Genomic DNA, 19,774 nt, shown 5'->3' with positions numbered 1-19,774 from the left:
ATGCCCCTCCCCCTCCAGCTTTCAAATCCCTTACTCACTCTTCCTTCAGTTAGTCCTGACGAAGGGTCTCGGCCTGAAACGTCGACTGCGCCTCTTCCTATAGATGCTGCCTGGCCTGCTGCGTTCACCAGCAACTTTGATGTATGTTACTTAAAATTTTATTACAGAATTTGCATGAAGTCAGATTTCCCTAAGTCAGGTCTTCCGAGATCCAGAGATCCTCTGCATTTGACATGGTCCCTGTGATACACTCTCAGTGGTTACAGGCTGCTTGAAATTAACTTTAATTGAATTGACTTGACTTTATTTCTTACATCCTTCATATGCATGAGGAGTAAAAATCTTTATGTTACGTCTCCGTCTAAATGTGCAATGTGCAATCGTAGCAATTTATAAAAAACTATAATAAATAGAACAGTCAATGTAACACAGAAATACACTCAAATCAGTGTGAGTTAATCAATCTGATGGCCTGGTGGAAGAAGATGTCCCAGAGCCTGTTGGTCCTGGCTTTTATGCTGCGGTACTGTTTCCCGGATGGTAGCAGCAGTGATCCTTCGGGCCTTTTTTACACACCTGTTTTTGTAAATGGCCTGAATCATGGGAAGATCACAACTACTTTAGATCCAATATGCTAACATGTCTTGGATTGCATGTGACGTAATCTTCCAGACCTTACTATAGTCCATGTAAACCATGTCATTTGCCCTGCCTTCATCAATTTTCCTGCTTACCTCCTCAAAAAATTCAGTCAGATTTGTGAGATGGGATTTTCCCTGCATAAAACTAAGTTGACACTTACTAATCACATCCTGCTTACTAATTACATTCCAAGTGAACGTAAGTCTTGTTCTTTAAGACATTTTCCTATAATTTCCTCACTATTGATGTAAAGCTTGCCAATTTATAATTTCTGAGATTATCCCTACTGCCTTTTAAAAATAAGAGAACAACATGAGCTCTCCTCCAGTCTTCTGGCAGCTCACGTGCTCTGACTAATATGCAAACATCTCTGTAAAGCCTTAGCTATCTTTTCACTTGCTTCCATAGCAACCTCTAGATTTATCAACCTTTATGAATCTAATGAGAACTTTGAAATTACAGACACCATGAAATGGTTTTATTTTTCGTCATGGGTATTTCTGAAAACTAGTTTACTTCAAGTCACTAACGAATGTGTGCATGAAACATTAACAATAGTAATGGAACTAATGCATGTTTTAAAATGGTAATTGACAGCTGATCAGCAGACAATAACACAAACAGTGCACAATAAGATGTAATGGTCTTTTTTCAGTGAATGGTTGAAAATGAGATTGTATTGTTACTTCCATCTTACTTTAGTTTTACTTTCACCAGAATAGAGTGTGAGGCATTGAGTCAGGAACTGATAATCAGTGCTGGTATTCAATCTACACTCAATTGCTATTTACTTAGCTGTCTAGGATTATATTGCTCTTGGCATGTTTGTAAACAAGTCAATATATTTTTCTGGGACTTTTATTAGTTTGTGAGAATAAGATGCACATCTCCCTACAGACATATTCACATCTTGAATTTTAAATTCAGTTTATAAATTCATCTTAATGTTATTTAACTTGGGCAAATTGTTTCTTCTCTCTGCAAACAAAAAAAATTACTTCTAATATGAAAGGTATATTATTAACCCCTCATAGAGAAGTTAAATGGACATCCTACATTTCACCTATAGACTGAAATCCAAAAGCTTTTGTAGTGTGTAGGCTAGAAGGCATTTCAAAGATGTTTGAGTGCAAGGAAGCCTTCATCTTGGTAATTTGGAACTGTGACTTCAGATATATAAACTGATGAAGAATTGAGGTGAACCAAGTACGTATGAAAATTTGAACACAGCCAGAATAGAAGTAGCTCACTCAAACTTTTGAGCATGTTCTGCCATACAACAAAGGCATGGCCAATCTCTGCAATGCTGTCTACCCTATGTAACTCTTACCCCATTGCTTATAACACTCACTCTTTCTCTCTTTTTTCTCTTTCTTTATTTCTTTCCCCCTCTCTTTCTCTCTTTCTTTCATCTTTAATTTCTTTCTTTCTTTTTGCAGGGGCAGCCCTGCACGACCAATTGCATAACATTTTAATTCTCCATCCCACTCCCACTCAGACAGTCAGTGGCCTCCTGCATTGTTGCATTGAGGCCCAATCTAGGATTGAGGAAAATCTCTCATAGAACATGGAAAAGAACAGTACAGTCAGTATAGGCCCTTTGGCCCTCAGTGTTGTGCTAGCCATTTACTTTAATCTAAATTAACCTAATACTTCCTTCCTCAAGATCTTTCCATTTTTTTGTTCGTTCGTCCATGTGCCTATGTAGTCTTTTACATGTCCTTAATATATCTTGCTCTCCCGTCCCTCCAGGCAGCATGTTCCAGGTACCCACCACTTTCTGTGTAAAAAAAACTATCTCTGACATCCCCACCCCCCCATAGTTTTCTCCAATAACCGTACAATTATGCCCTCTCATATTAGCTCTTTTTGCCCCGTGCAAAAGGTACTGGTTCTCCAGTCTATCTATGCCTCTTATTATTTTGTACATTCTCTCAACCACCTTCACTCCAAAGAACAAAGGCTGAGCTCGCTCAGACTTTCCTCATAAGACATGTTGTGTAATCAAGGGAACAATCTACTAAATCTCCTCTGCACACTTCTGTGCAAGTTCAACACTTCGGTGCTAGCAGCACTTACCGTGCAACGCAGAGCTTACATTGTCAACAGGAACTCAAGAAATGCAGCTACAATCTGTGCAAAGTCATCAAGACAGCGAAACAACAATACAGGGACAAGATTCAGACACAACTCTCCAACAACACACACAGCTTATGGCAAGGTCTACACACCATTGCAGACTTCAAAGCTAAGCACAGTGGAGTTTCCATCTTTGCTGCCTCTCTCTCAGATGAGCTAAACCTTTGTTATGCTCAATTTGATGTTGCCAACATCAAGCCCCCAGGGAGAGCTGCTGATGCGACCCGCAGCTTGGTCATCTCTGAGGCTGAAGTACGCAGGTGTTTCCAAAAAGTGGACATGCAAGGCTGCGGGACTGGACGGCATCCCAGGGCAGGTACTCGGAGTGTGCATGACACAAATGGCAGGTGCGTTTACAGCCATTTTTAATCTCTCCCTCTCCCAGTGTAGAGTTCCCTCCTGCTTCAAAATATCTATCATTGTCCCTGTACTTAAAAAGACCAAGGTAACGTGTCTGAATGACTGATGTCCTATCACACTCACCCCAATAATAAACAAATTGTTTGAGAGGCCGGTCAAGGACTACATCTGCAGCTTGCTACCACTCACACTGGATCCTCTACAATTCGCCTACCAACACAACCGATCGACACAATAGCCACAGCTGTACACACCATCTTCACACATCTGGAGAAGAAGGATGTTTATGTGAGAATGTTGTACTTGGACTACAGTTCAGTATTCAACACCATAATTCCCTCCAGGCTCGACAAGCAGCTCAGAGATCTCGGACTGCACCCTGCCTTGTGTAGCTGGATCCTGGACTTTCTGTCAGATTGCCGGCAGGTGGTAGGAGTGGGCTCCCTCACCAGTGCCCCTCTGAACATCAACACAGGTGCCTCTCAGGGCTGTGTCCTAAGCCCCCTCCTGTATACTCATGACTGTGTTGATACCCACAGCTCCAATCTGCTAATTAAATTTGTTGATGACACTACACTGATTGGCTTAATCTCAAATAATAATGAGGCAGCCTAGAGAGAAGAAGTCATCACCCTGACAGAGTGGTGTCGAGAAAACAACCTTTCCCTCAATGTCGCAAAAACAAAGGAGCTGGTTGTGGACTACAGGAGGAATGGAGACAGGCTAACCCCTATTGACATCAATGGATCTGGGGTTGAGAGGTTGAACAGCTTTAAGTTCCTCGACATAAATATCACCGAGGATCTCGTGGTCTGTTCATACTGGCTGTGTGGTGAAAAAGGCACAACAGCGCCTCCTTCAGCTCAGGCGGTTGAAGAAGTTTAGGTCGGGCCCCCAGATCCTAAGAACTTTCTACAGGGGCATAATTGAGAGCATCCTGACTGGCTGCATCACTGCCTGTTATGGGAACTGTCCCTCACTCAATCACAGGACTCTGCAGAGAGTGGTTCGGACAGTCAGCGCATCTGTAGATGTGAACTTCCTGCTATTCAGAACATTTACAAAGACAGGTGTGTAAAAAGGGCTCAAAGGATTATTGGCGACCCAAGTCACCCCAACTACAAACTGTTCCTGCTGCTGCTATCCGGGAAATGGTATCACAGCATAAAAGTAAGGACCAACAGGCTCTGGGACAGTTTCTTCCACTTGGCCATCAGACTGATGAATTCATGCTGATACCATTGTATTTCTAAGTTATATTGACTGTCCTGTTGTATATACTATTCATTAAAATTACTATAATTTGCACATTCATATGGAGATGTAAAGATTTTTACTCCTCATGTATGTGAAGGATGTAAGTAATAAAGTCAATTCAATTCAATTCTGTCTCTAAGGTTTCCACATCCTTCCTATAATGAGGCAACCAGAAATGAATACAATACTCCAAGTGCGGTCTAACAGGAGTTTCAAAGTTCAAAGTAAATTTATTATTAAAATACGTATACGTCACCATATACTATGCTAGATTCATTTTCTTGCAGGCATTCACAGTAGAATAAAGAAATACAATTGAATCAATAGAAAAAGTACACCCAAAGACTGATAAACAGCCAACGTGCTAAAGAAGACAAACTGTGAAAATACAATAAATAAATAAATAATACTGAGAACTTCTGAGAATATAGAGCTGCAACTTTACCTCATAGTTTTCAATACGTTGAAGAAGGGCAACACACCATACACCTTATTAACCATCCTCACCATCTGCCTGGACTCCTTACAACGTCCTGGATTCAATTTTGAGTTTCTACAACTTCATCTAGCTTGTATTCTATGATTTGGCTTAAATTATTTGTTCTTTATTCCGCTTTTATTCCTTTCTGTTTCTCTGGGGTTGGAGGATATAGCCATCCTGGCCTGTTGGTCATTTCACATCGTTTACATTCCTGTGACAGCACAATGTCGACTATGTTCTCAATCTTTAACCGTATCCATTCACATAATGACCAGATCACCTTGTTCACATGGAACCCCAATTTTACATTATCATGGACGTCCTCATTTCTGACCCCCTCAACCTCTCTATAGCTTAACAAGATCCTTTTCTCTCACTCCCAGTTCTGACCAAGTGTCTTCAACCTGAAGTATTAAATCCAACATTTTATTTTTCTGTTCTATCATTTAAGTAAATTTCTGAACTGCTTCCAAAATACTTACATGCATCCTTAAAAGAGTTGACTAATACTGCATGAGGGATGTAGTCCTTATTGAGAAGAAACATAAATTCTGTTTTTATATTCATTCTCCTCACAATAAATGACGACATTCTATTGGATTTATTAACTACCTGCCTAACAGCCTTTTCAAATTATGCACTGCAATCTCTAAAGTTCAAAGTTTAAAGTACATTTATTATCAAGGTATGTGTAACCCTCAGGTTTGGCCGGTGGTGTTAGTCTGTGAAAGAAGTCTCTGGCCCCGCCAAACGTGTGAAATCTGAGGTGCAAAACCCCTTGTTTGTGTGGATGCTGCGTAATGTGTTCCCGTGTTACAAGTCAGTACCACGAAATAACAAACAGTACACCATATGCAATTAAACAATTTAGCTTTATAATTCTGAATTTGACTAGAGGGTTCGTAAAGGAAAACAAAAAGAAAAGGGCCTATTTTAATGAAACAGTCTAATGTGCACATTGGGAGCTCACGGTTTCCCGTCCGTTAGTCCTCCATCGATTTCCCCCCAGGCGTCGTCGACTCAGGGCCCCATTCCAAGACCACTCCGTCCTGCAGTCTATGCCCTCTCTGTTCTGTCATCTTCTCTCTCCATCGTCTACCGAACAAAAGACCTAAATCAACTCACTCTCAGGCACACAGCAGGAAAAAAACTCTCCCTTCATTGGACCGCACACATTCCAAAGCCCCCGTTATCTTGAGTTATAACCCAAACACTGCAGAACAACCATTACATTAGCAGTGAAACCTTTGCCAGGGTGTTACATATGTATACATTATACATCTTGGAACTGTATGTCTCCTAACAGGCAGCCACAAAACAATGAAACCCAAAAGAACTCATTTAAAAAAAGACCATCAAACATGCAGCGTGCAGTGAGAAAAAAGTAAGTCATACAAAAGAAGGAGCGCAAGCAAATAGCATTCTGAACTGAGGTCCGCAAAGAGAGACCATTCCCTGACCTTTCGTTCAACGCAGAGCGGAGCAGCAAGCTGAACTGGCCTGTTCCCAACTGCCCTGATCTTTTCACACTAATCCGGTGCCTAAGTCGTTATCCAAACATTAGGTTCAGTTGCTTCAATACACTTTGGGGCCTGGACCCCCACCAGTTTTTCACTAGACATTGTTTTGATTGCTAGCAATGAATTTAGTCAAAACCCAGGAAACTGTCAGCGCATTGCAGCAATTTTTGCTTCGAACCACCTCTCCCATATTCGCAGTTTTTCTGGGATTTTCCCTCCCTTCTGATTCTCATTTTATGGGATTAGCTAGGATGTCTCTCACACATCCACTACAGAAACATAGAAAATCTACAGCACAATACAGGCCCATCAGCCCACAAAGCTGTGCCGAACATGTCCCTACCTTAGAACTACCTAGGATTTATCCATAGCCTCTATTTTTCTAAGCTCCATGTAGCCATCCAGGAGTCTCTTAAAAAACCCTATTGTTTCCAGCTCCACCGCCGCCACCAGCAGCCCATTCCACATACTCACCACTCTCTGTGTAAAAAACTTACCCCTGACATCTCCTCAGTACCTTCTTCCAAGCACATTAAAACTATGCCCTCTCATGCTAACCATTCTGATAGAGGTGTACAAGATAATGAGAAGCATTGATCGTGTGGATAGTCAGAGGCTTTTCCCCAGGGCTGAAATGGCTAACACAAGAGGGCACAGTTTTAAGGTGCTTGGAAGCAGGTTCAGAGGAGATGTCAGGGGTAAGTTTTTTTACGCAGAGAGTGGTGATTGCGTGGAATGGGCTGCCGGTGGCGTTGGTGGAGGCAGAAACAATAGGGTCTTTTAAGAGACTCCTGGATGGCTACATGGAGCTTAGAAAAATAGAGGGCTATGGGTAAAGCCTAGGTAGTTTTAGGGTAGGGACATGTTCGGCACAGCTTTGTGGGCCAAAGGGCCTGTATTGTGCTGTATGTATTCTATGTTTCCAAAAATAGTCATTGAGAATGTAAAGGTGGAACATGAAAGTAAGCTAGCCAATATTAAAGAGGAAATCAAAAGTATCTTCAGATACATAAAGTGTAAATTGAGGCGAGAGTGGATATTGGACTATTAAAAAATGATGCCGGAGAGGTAGTAATTAGGGACAATGAAATAGTGGGTGAACTGATATAGTATTTTGCATCATTCTTCACTGTGGAAGACAAGAGCAGTATGGTGGAAGTTCCAGTTGTCTGCTGTCATGAAGTACAATATGTGAAGTTACGATTTCTAGAGAGAAGGTTCTTGGTAATCTGAAATGTCTGAAGTTAGATAAGGCACCTGGACCAGATGGTGTACACCCAAGGGTTCTGAACAAGGTGGCTGAAGAGATTGTAGAGGCATTAGTAATGATCTTCCAATAATCACTAGACTCTGGAATGATTCCGGAAGACTGGAAAATTGCAAATGTCACTCCACTCTTCAAAAAGGGAGAGTGGCAGAAGAAAGGAAACTATAGGCCAGTTAGTCTGACCTTAATGCTTGGGAAAATATTAATTAAGGATGAGGTCCCAGGGCACTTGGAGGCACATGATAAAATAGGCCATAGTCAGGATAGTTTCCTCAAGGGAAAACCTTGCCCGACAAATCTGTTGAAATTCTTTGAAGAAATAACAAGCAGGATAGACAAAGGAGAATTAATGTTGTGTACTTTGATTTTCAGAAGGCTTTTGACAAGGTGCCTCACATGAGGTTGCGTAATAAAATACAGGATTTACAGGAATTACAGAAAGATTCTAGCATGGATAAAGTGGTGGCTGATTGGCAGGTGGCAAAAAATAGGAAGAAAGAAGCCTTTTCTGGTGGGCTGCTGGTGACTAGTAGTGTTCCATAGAAACATAGAAAACCTACAGCACAATACAGGCCCTTCAGCCCACAATGCTGTGCGGAATATGTACTGACTTTAGAAATTACCTAGGGTTACCCATAGCCCTCTATTTTTCTAAGCTCCATGTACCTATCCAGGAGTATCTGCCTCCACCACCATTGCCGGCAGCCCATTCCACGTACTCACCACTCTCTGCGTAAAAAAACTTACCCCTGACATCTCCTCTGTACCTATTTCCAAGCACCTTAAAACTGTGCCCTCTTGTGTTAGCCATTTCAGCCCTGGGGAAAAGCCTCTGACTATCCACACAATCAATACCTCTCATTATCTTGTACATCTCTATCAGGTCACCTCTCATCCTTTGTCACTCCAAGGAGAAAAGGCCAAGTTCACTCAATCTATTCTCATAAGGCATGCTCCCCGATCCAGGCAACATCCTTACAATTCTCCTCTGCACCCTTTCTATAGTTTCCACATTATTTCTGTCGTGAGGTGACCAGAACTGAGCACATTACTCCAAGTGGGGACTGACCAAGGTCCTATACAGCTGCAACATTACCTCTCAGCTCTTAAACTCAATCCCATGATTGATGAAGGCCAGTGTACCGTATGCCTTCTTAACCACAAAGTCAACCTGCATAGCAGCTTTGAGTGTTCTAAGGACTCAGACCCCAAGATCCCTCTGATTCTCCACACTGCCAAGAGTCTTACTAGTAATGCTACATTCTGCCATCATACTTGACTTACCAAAATGAACCACCTCACGCTTATCTGGGTTGAACTCCATCTGCCACTTCTCAGCCCAGTTTTGCATCTTATCAATGTCCCGTTGTAACTTCTGACAGCCCTCCACATTATCCACAACACCCCGAACCTTTGTGTCATCAAGAAACTTACTAACCGATCCCTCCACATCCAGGTCATTTATAAAAATCACAAAGAGTGGGGGGTCCCAGAACAGATCCCTGAAGCACACCACTGGTCACCGACCTCCATGCAGAATCTGACCCGTCTACAACCACCCTTTGCCTTCTGTGGGCAAGCCAGTTCTGGATCCACAAAGCAATGTCCCCTTGGATCCCATGCCTCCTTACTTTCTCAATAAGCCTTGCATGGGGTACCTTATCAAATGCCTTGCTGAAATCCATATACACTACATTTACTGCTCTACCTTTATCAATGTGTTTAGTCACATCCTCAAAAAATTCTATCAGGCTCGCAAGGCACCACCTGCCTTTGACAAAGCCATGCTGACTAATCCTAATCATATTATGCCTCTCCAAATGTCATAAATCCTACCTTTCAGGATCTTCTGAATCAACTCACCAACCACTCGGATGTGTCAGTATCACAGTTGAACAAAGGGAACTATGGTGCTATGAAGGAGGAGCTGGCCAAAGTTCAATGGAACAATACCCTAGCAGGGATGACAGTGGAACAGCAATGACAAGTGTTTCTGGGAATAATGCGGAAGGTGCAGGATCAGTTCATTCCAGAGAGGAAGAAAGATCCTAAGGGGAGTAAGGGGAGGCCGTGGATGACAAGGGAAGTAACGGACAGTATAAAAATAAAAGAAAAGAAGTATAACATAGCAAAGACAAGCGGGAAGCCGGAGGATTGGGAAACTTTTAAAGAGCAACAGAAGATAACTAAGAAGGCAATACACGGAGATAAAATGAGGTACGAAGGTAAACTAGCCAAGAATATAAAGAAGGATAGTAAAAGCTTCTTCAGGTATGTGAAAAGGAAAAATAATAGTTAAGACCAAAACTGGGCCCTTGAATACAGAAGCGGGTGAGTTTATCATGGGGAACAAGGAAATGGCAGACGAGTTGAACAGGTACTTTGGATCTGTCTTCACTAGGGAAGACACAAACAATCTCCCAGATGTAATAGTGGCCAGAGGACCTAGGGTAACAGAGGAACTGAAGGAAATTCACATCAGGCACAAAATGGTGTTAGGTAAACTGATGGGACTGAAGGTTGATAAATCCCCAGGGCCTGATGGACGCATTGGTAATCATTTTCCAATGTTCTATAGATTCAGGATCAGGTCCTGTGGATTGGAGGGTGGCTAATGTTGTCTCTCTCTTCAAGAAGGGAGAAAGAGAGAAAACAGGGAGAAAACAGAGAGAAAAGAGAGAAAATAGACCGGTTAGCCTGACGTCGGTGGTGGGAAAGATGCTGGAGTCAATTATCAAAGATGAAATTACGACACATCTGGATAGCAGTAACAGGATTGGTCCGAGTCAGCATGGATTTATGAAGGGGAAATTGTGCTTGACTAATCTTCTGGAATTTTTTGAGGATGTAACTATGAAAATGGACAAGGGAGAGCCAGTGGATGTAGTGTACCTGGACTTTCAGAAAGCCTTTGATAAAGTCCCACATAGGAGATTAGTGGGCAAAATTAGGGTACATGGTATTGGGGGCAGAGTACTGACATGGATTGAAAATTGACTGGCTGACAGAAAACAAAGAGTAGCGATTAACGGGTCCCTTTCTGAATGGCAGGCGGTGACCAGTGGGGTGCCGCAGGGTTCAGTGCTGGGACCACAGCTGTTTGCAATATATATTAATGATTTAGATGAGGGAATTAAAAGTAACATTAGCAAATTTGCTGATGACACAAAGCTGGGTGGCAGTGTGAAATGTGAGGCGGATGTTATGAGAATGCAGGGTGACTTGGACAGGCTGGGTGAGTGGGCAGATGCATGGCAGATGCAGTTTAATGTGGATAAATGTGAGGTTATCCACTTTGGTGGGAAGAACGGGAAGGCAGATTATTATCTAAATGGAGTCAAGTTAGGAAAAGGGGAAGCACAACGAGATCTAGGTGTTCTTGTACATCAGTCACTGAAAGCAAGCATGCAAGTGCAGCAGGCAGTGAAGAAAGCTAATGGCATGCTGGCCTTCATAACAAGGGGAATTGAGTATAAGAACAAAGAGGTCCTTCAGCAGCTGTACAGGGCCCTGCTGAGACCACACCTGGAGAACTGTGTGCAGTTTTGGTCTCCAAATTTGAGGAAGGACATTCTTGCTATTGAGGGAGTGCAGCGTAGGTTCACAAGGTTAATTCCCAGGATGGCGGGACTGTCATATGTCAAAAGATTGGAGTGACTGTGCTTGTATACTCTGGAATTTAGAAGGCAGAGAGGGGATCTTATTGAAACATGTAAGATTATTAAGGGGTTGGACATGCTGGAGGCAGGAAGCAGGATCCCACTGATGGGTGAGTCCAGAATCAGAGGCGACGGTTTAAGAATAAGAGGTAGGCCATTTAGAACGGAGTTGAGGAAAAACTTTTTCACCCAGACAGTGGTGGATATGTGGAATGCTCTGCCCCAGAAGGCTGTGGAGGCCAAGTCTCTGGATGCTTTCAAGAAAGAGATGGATAGAGCTCTTAAAGATAGTGGAATCAAAGGTTATGGGGATAAGACAGGAAATAGATACTGATTGTGGATGATCAGCCATGATCACAGTGAATGGTGGCGCTGGCTTGAAGGGCCGAATGGCCTACTCCTGCACCTGTTGTCTATTGTCTATTGTCACTGAAGTAAGACTCACTGGCCTATAATTTCCTGGACTATCTTTATTCCCTTTCTTGAACAAGGGAACATCTGCAACCCTCCAATCCTCCAGAACCTCTTCCTTCCTCATTGATGATGCAAAGATTATTGCCAGAGGCTTAGCAATATCCTCATTCGCTTCCCACAGTAGCCTGGGGTACATCCCCTCCAATCCCAATGACTTATCCAACTTGATGCTTTCCAAATGCTCCAGCACATCCTCTTCCTTAATATCTACATGCTCAAGCTTTTCAACCCACTACAAGTCATTCCTACAATCACCAAGATCCTTTACCACAGTGAATACTGAAGCAAAGTATTCATTAAGTACCTCCGCTATTTCCTCCGGTTCCATACACACTTTTCCACTGTCACACTTGCTTGGTCCTATTCTCTCATGTCTTATCCTTTTGGTCTTCATATCCTTGTAGAATGCCTTGGGGTTTTCCTTAATCCTATTCGCCAAGGCCTTCTTGTGGCCCCTTCTGGCTCTCTTAATTTCATTCTTAGGCTCCTTCCTGCTAGCCTTATAATCCTCTATATTCCTATCATTACCTAGTTTTTTGAAACTTTTGTAAGCTCTTCTTTTCTTCTTGACTAGATTTACAACAGCCTTTGTGCACTATGTATCTTGTAACCTACCATCCTTTCCATGTCTCATTGGAACGTACCTACTCAGAACCCCACGCAAATATCCCTGAACATTTGCCACATTTCTTCAGTATGTTTCCCTGAGAACATCTGTTTCCGATTTATGCTCCAAGTTCCTGCCTGATAGCCTCATATTTCCCCTTACTCCAATTAAACTTTTCCCTAACTTGTCTTTTCCTATCCCTCTCCAATGCTATTGTGAAGGAGATAGAATTGTGATCACTATCTCCAAAATGCTCTCCCACTGAGAGACCTGGCACCTGACCAGGTTCATTTCCCAATACCAGATCAAGCACAGTCTCTCCTCTTGTCGACTTATCTACATATTGTGTCAAGAAACCTTCCTGAACACACCTAACAAACCCTACCCTATCTAAACCCCTCACTCGAGGGAGATGCCAATCAATATTTGGGAAATTAAAATCTCCCACCACAACAACCTTGTTATTACTACTCCTTTCCAGAATCTGTCTCCCGATCTGCTCCTCGATGTCCCTGTTACTATTGGGTGGTCCATAAAAAACACTCAGTAGAATTATTGACCCCTTCCTGTTCCTAACTTGCACCTACAGAGATTCCGTAGACAACCATGACTTCCTCCTTTTCGGCAGCCGTGATACTATCTCTGATCAACAGTGCCATGCCCCCATGCCTTTTGCCTCCCTCCCTCCTTATCCTTTTTGAAACATCTAAAGCCTAACAGTTGAAGTAGCCATTCCTGCCCCTGCACCGTCCAAGTCTCTGTAATGGCCACAACATCATAGCTCCAAGTGCTGATTCACACTCTAAGCTCATCCGCTTTATTCATAATACTCCTCGCATTAAAATAGACATTACAATAGACCATCAGTCTGAATGCATCCATTCTCTATCACTTTCTCATCCTCCCTTTCGCACTATCTCCAAGCTTTCTCTATTTGTGAGCCAACCTCCCTTTCCTCCGTCACTTCAGTTTGGTTCACATCCCCCAGCAATTCTAGTTTAAACTCTCCCCAATAGCCTTAGCAAACCTTCCCGCCAGGATGTTGGTCCCCCTCGGATTCAAGTGAAACCCATTTTTTTTGTACAGGTCACACCTGCTCCAGAAGAGGTCCCAATGATCCAGAAATCTGAATCCCTGCTCTCGCTCCAATCCCTCAGCCACGCATTTATCCTCCATCTCATTCTATTCCTATACTCACTGTCATGTGCCACAGGCAGTAATCCGGAGATTACTACTTTTGAGGTCCTGCTTCTCAACTTCTTTCCTAACACCCTGTAGTTTGTTTTCAGGACCTTCTCCCTTTTCCTACCTATGTCGTTGGTACCAATATGTACCACAACCTCTGCCTGTTCTCCTTCCCACTTCAAGATATCATGGACGCGATCAGAAACATCCCGGATGCTATAGTCAAGATGGTTATAAACACCCTGTTTAATTCATCAGCCAGTTCCTTATTTTCTCCTATTAATTCCCCAGAATCACTTTTTATGCCATGCATCCGCACTTCATTCAATCTTGTCTATCACAAAATAACTACAAAGATTTGATTTTTTTATTTTTGTATTACTAGCCAACTTTGTTTCATACTCTACTGTTTTCTATTTCTGTTTCAATAATCTCTTTGTCATCTTTTGCTGCCATTTGTATTCTGTCCAGTCTTCTGACCTGCTTCTCTTCTATGTGCAATATATTTATTTTTAAATTTGATACTCCCTATTGCTTTTTTTCAATTGACCAGAGACAGTGAGTCCTCCCCCTTTATCTTGCTTGTTAGAATACATCCTGAAATAGTCCCCAAGGGGACAAGGGAAAAAGGAATCAAGTGACAGCATTAGGTCTCATACCTCTCTTACATTGGATGAGTGCAATGTCCTTATCCAAAAACAATGCAGAAATCTTTTATTTCTTTGTGAACATTTTATATAGATGCAGACATCAAGTCAAGTACATTAATTTGGTGTTTGTTTTGTCGCCAAACAATTGATACTAGAATGTACAATCATCACAGCGATATTTGATTCTTTAAATTCATTATAGTAATGATCCATGTCTCTTTTAGTTCCTTTCTTAAACAAAAAGTACACTTTTGACAATATTTGACAATCTCTTTCCTTCCGATGGTAATTAATTTCAGAATCTGAGAGATTAAAAAACAAAAGAATAATAATATTGCATTATTTTTTTAAAATGTTATATGAAAGGTAACATTATATGAAAGTGTACTATATAAATTTAAAAGAAAAGCATTCCAGGTATAAATACTTTAATTTCAACAAAACACACAAGAATAAAACCCTTAGCATTCTTGTTTGCTTGAGTCCAGTGGAAATCAGCTACAAAGACAGTGACTTCATTATGAGTTTGAAGAGATTTGGTATGTCAACAAAAACAATCAAAAACTTCTATAGATGTACCATAGAGAGCATTCTGACAGGCTGCATCACTGCCTGGTATGGGGGTGGGGGCTACTGCACAGGACCGAAAGAAGCTGCAGAGTGTTGTAAATTTAGTCAGCTCCATCTTGGGTACTAGCTTACAAAGTACCGAGGACATCGTCAAGGAGTGGCCTCTCAGAAAGGCAGTGTCCATTATTAAAGACCCAACCACCGGGGACATGCTCTTTTCTCACTGTTACCATCAGGTGGGAGGTACAGAAACCTAAGGGCACACACTCAGCGATTCAGGTACAGCTTCTTTCCCTCTGCCATCCAATTCCTAAATGGACATTGAATCCATGAAATTTTAATAAATATTATTTCTGTTTTTACATGATTTTTAATCTATTCAATATAGATGCTGTAATTGATTTACTTATTTATTTTTACTTTTTTTTTCTTCTATATTATGTATTGTGTTGAACTGCTGCTGCTAAGTTAACAAATTTCATGACACATGCCGGTGATAATAAACCGGATTTTGATTCTGAAAGAATATGAAGTCTGGTGTACTATGCCTACAGTGTTTGAACTCCAGGAATACATTGCAATTTCTTGCCTTGACTAAACCATGGCACCTCCCACAGTGTCAAACCACAACAAATAAGGCCAAAGGATACAGGTACATGAAAAACTAATCCGTGCAAGTTCTCCTCCATGTTATAGATCATCCTGATTTGGAAATATATTGCTATTTCTTTGTCACTGAAATTAAATCCTGGAAATCCCTAGTAACTATAATGTTGGCGTATCTATACCCTAAGATATGCAGTGATTCAAAAAAGCTCAAGAGTGACTTAGTGACTTAAAAACCAAATTAAATTCACTGTGAGTCAATGTAAAACAAAAAAACATGAAAACTTCCAAGGAGGTGAATAATTTCTATAGGCACTGTATACATACCAATGGACTCGATGTACCCAGGCATCATACCTGACGAAGGTCGCAGATTTTGTCATCAAAACACTGGTTACCCATTTGGAAGCCTAAGAAGAGTTTCTATGACATAGAAAAAAAATCTATCTGCTTCTCTAAGTTCTGTACACAAGGCAATCTGCTTGCCTTATGTGTGGACTATCTGTGGCTCCAGATATCGCATTTGGCCTCTTGAAATTACCTTTTGGCTCAGCTACAATACTGCTATCTATCGGAAATGTGGTAATGTTGTCTAGCCATTTCCTATCCACAAAGTTAGCAGGTTAAACCTAAACCAGGTAATCCAGATAATTACTTTCTCTCTAACATTTCATTCTATACACTGATATTGTGTTCCCTTGTGCTACGTCAATGTACTGTTGTACTGAGATGATCACTTCATACTAATTACAAAACATATTACAATATAACCCAAGGCATGGGATGAAATCTACCCTCTGAATACATGAATAACAGGAGTAGGGGAGCACCACAATATATGAGCTTCATTCTAAGTCCACTACATGTATAATTGAAAAAAAAGTCACAATTCCTTCATTGTCACAACATGTGCAATAATCCTAGTAAACTGGTAAATTGGTTTATTATTATCATCACATGTTCCATGAGAAACTGTGAACCTTGTTTTGGTTACCAGCCACTCAGATCATTTCATCACAATGGTGTATTGAGGTAGTACAAGGTAAAACAAGAACAGAATGTAAGTTTAAAGGTATAAACTGATTGTCATAAAAGTAATGAATAGATCTACTCTAAAAGGACCACAACCTGGTCAGGGTTTGGAGGCTTGCTTGCTTCAGTTATCCAGAGAGCTATGTTGGCTGGAGGCAGGGCTTTATACTTTGGCTCCTGGTAGGGTCACCCATGCCAAACAAATCAAAGGGTTGACTAAAAGTTTGAGTGGTCCACCATTCCACTGATCCTCCAAGTTTGGGGGTTCAGCCCAAGACTAACAATCCAAACTAGTCAAAGAAAACTATTACAGAAATAGCAAGGAAGAATCTTTATACTTCGGTGTCGGTGTCTCCACCCCGGGCTAGCATAACTGACAGCACACTGCAAGGAAGCTACTGACATGACTAAGGAAGCCATGAATGCCGCCAGAGATGGAGGACCTTCATTGCTGCCCTAAATGCCAGCAACATAATGGGCAAAAGAAGAAGGAATGAGTAGATCTGCAGAGAACAGATCGCAATGACTCAGCATGCTTGGATGCCATACTGAAAGAACAGGCTCTTTGGCCCACAAAGTGTACAAAACTAATTTAAGTTAGATATCAATTGCCCAATTAAACTAATCCCATCTGCCTATGCAATGTCAATATCTTTCAATTTCCTGCACATTCATGTGCCTGTCTAAGAGCATCTCGAATTCCTCAATCATATTTGCCTCTGCTACCATCCAAGCATTACATTCCAGACACCCACCAATCTCTACGTAAAAAAAAAAATCCCCCAGGTATCTCCTCTGAACTTATCCCCTTTCACCTTAAGTGCATGGTCTTCTGGTATTAGGCATTTTAATCCTGTGAAAAATTTTGCCATTTTGAAGAAACAGCTCATCATAATCTTCTTTAGGTCAGCTGAAGATCAGGAATAAATGTTGACAGAGATACAAGAGACTGCAGAGGCTGGAATCTAGAGCAAGCTGCAAGCGGTAGGTAGAACCTACCGCTTATGAGGGAGATGATGGACATGGTGGTGTGGGCAGAGTGGTGGGGTCAGAAGACAGTGGCTTGAGAGAGGCAGTTAGAAACAGATAAGGAAAGAGGGAAAATGAGGCAGCTGGAGCCACGTGGGGAGAGGGAAAAGTAGAGAGAGAGGCAGATCAGTGTGGGAATAGCGACTGTTTTGCTGAACACCCATGCTCTGTTCATAATGGCCACCTTGATCACTGATTGCACGCTATTTTGTCCCCTTTCTATACCCTCGCTGACCTGTCAGTCTTCTCCCTTCTCCAATGCCATAGTAAGGTCAATGCAAACTAGATGAACAGCGCATCATATTCAGGCTGAGTCATCTTCATCTCAATGATATAAAAATTGAAATTTCCAACTTTGAGTAACCAGTAGTTTTTTTTTCTCTCCCTTCTGATCCCCACTCCTATCCACACCAATCCTGTGTCACCTGCTTTTATTCCCCATGCCCAAATGGTCCCATATGATCCTCCCACATCCCTCTTTTATCTGGTTCCACTATCATCTTCCTTACGTATCAGATTCCGGCATCTGTAACTTCTCATTTGCAATAATCATTGCTCAGCCTATTCCTGCCTCCACCACCTCTCCTGCCATCTGGTTCCATCTGCACCTTTTATTTCTTTTTCCTGATCTGTCTCTACACATCACCCACCAGCCACCTTTTCCTGCCTCCAGCCCTCTGCCTCCCCCTACCTGGCTCCATCTGTCCATCAAATCCCTCTGCACCTGATACCACCCGTCATTTCCCAGCCCGTCTTACCCTCTCTCTCTCACCCCTTTATACTCTCAGCAATATACTGTATGTTGGGCCCTGTCACTGACACCAACATGCTGCAAGTATAAAAAACACCCCAAGAAAACATTGTGAATATTGAACTGAAAAAAAACTGCTGCCTTTGCTGTCGATTAACATGTATCAAGTGTGGCCTTCTGTAACAGTTCAGTAGTTTTCAGTTGTTCAGAATTTGAAGGTTAAATTTCTCCAGGAATAACATGAAGGTTGTTGGAATAGAAGTTAATAGAATACATTATTTTTTAAAGATTCATCATGCTTACAGCTGATCCATATTATGGACACCTTGTGCTTTTCATTATTTCATCACTGCTATTATTAACTAGTCAAGCAAAAAGGTACATTGTTCAAAATATATCTAAACAGTATATTAAATCAGCTATTTTAAAGTTTATTTTTATGTTTCCTTTGGTTCCCTCTGATCAGTGCTGTAAACAGATTGCAGAGAGGTTTTAACACAGTTGGTTTGTTGGCTCAGACTTTCAAACACAGTTCCAAAAAAACCCCCTCAGATATATGTCATTGCTGTGATCCTTTGTGATATTGTGACTCGTATTGTTCTGATTACCCATGAGGAACTGCACACACCAATATACCCAATATATTTTGTGTAAGTGCAATGCCCAGGGTAAGATTTCTACTGCTATGCCATGGGGTATTTTTATTTTAGCAGTTTTCTGTAGAAGCAGTGTGTCCTGATAGCAAGAGTATTTTGGATTTGGCTAAAGATAAAGAGCCATGTTATCCAAATCAGGAATTTTGGTGTCAGCCAACTGGGGTTGTCTTGGTACATGTCGTAACTTTCTCCCAGTAGAACATCGTGCTAGCAGTTTTCTGAAGGCATTAGTCTGGTTTGGGGTCTTTTTTTGGCGGGAGCTGTGGAGCAGGCACAAGGGAAGATGCCATAGAATGCTGCTCGAAGGAGAGTCTCCATTGTACAGATGAACAGCTCCAAAGAGGAAGGGCCAACACTCCTGAGAGAGCCAGTTCATTCAAGATGATCTTCAAGGGAGTTCAGGCTGTTGCGAGTGCTTTCACACTGACCATGGGTTTCACGTGTGAGTAAAGTGATTCACCCCAGACTACTCCAGAAATGAGCTCCAATGTTCATGTGCACATTGGCGTGGTTTAACTGTAATGATTGCTGAGTCACTTGGCTGTTAGCAGATTAGCTAACAAGCCAAGTTTGTATACGAACCCCGGTGAGAGGGTTACGTAAACTAGATGGGATATTAAAGAGAAAGGGGAATGTGGGATTAGACACAAGAGATATTGAAATGTTTTGAGTGTATGGGAATATACTGAGCTATTTGAGAGAGGAGTAAAGAAATGAGACGCCAAAATATTATACACAGAGGGTAAAGAACAGGCTTGAGGGATTGTTTGCTTTCACTCTCATTAAATGTCATTTAACTCTCATTAACTTCCTCAGTCTCCCAACAATAGGCAGCCAGATTTTTGCACACAACACATTTTCCTGGATCACAAGATAGCTGATGATATTG

This window comes from Mobula hypostoma, chromosome 7 (assembly GCF_963921235.1).
Source record: "Mobula hypostoma chromosome 7, sMobHyp1.1, whole genome shotgun sequence".
In the NCBI taxonomy this organism is placed as follows: domain Eukaryota; kingdom Metazoa; phylum Chordata; class Chondrichthyes; order Myliobatiformes; family Myliobatidae; genus Mobula; species Mobula hypostoma.
Note: the sequence above shows the minus strand (reverse complement) of the source record.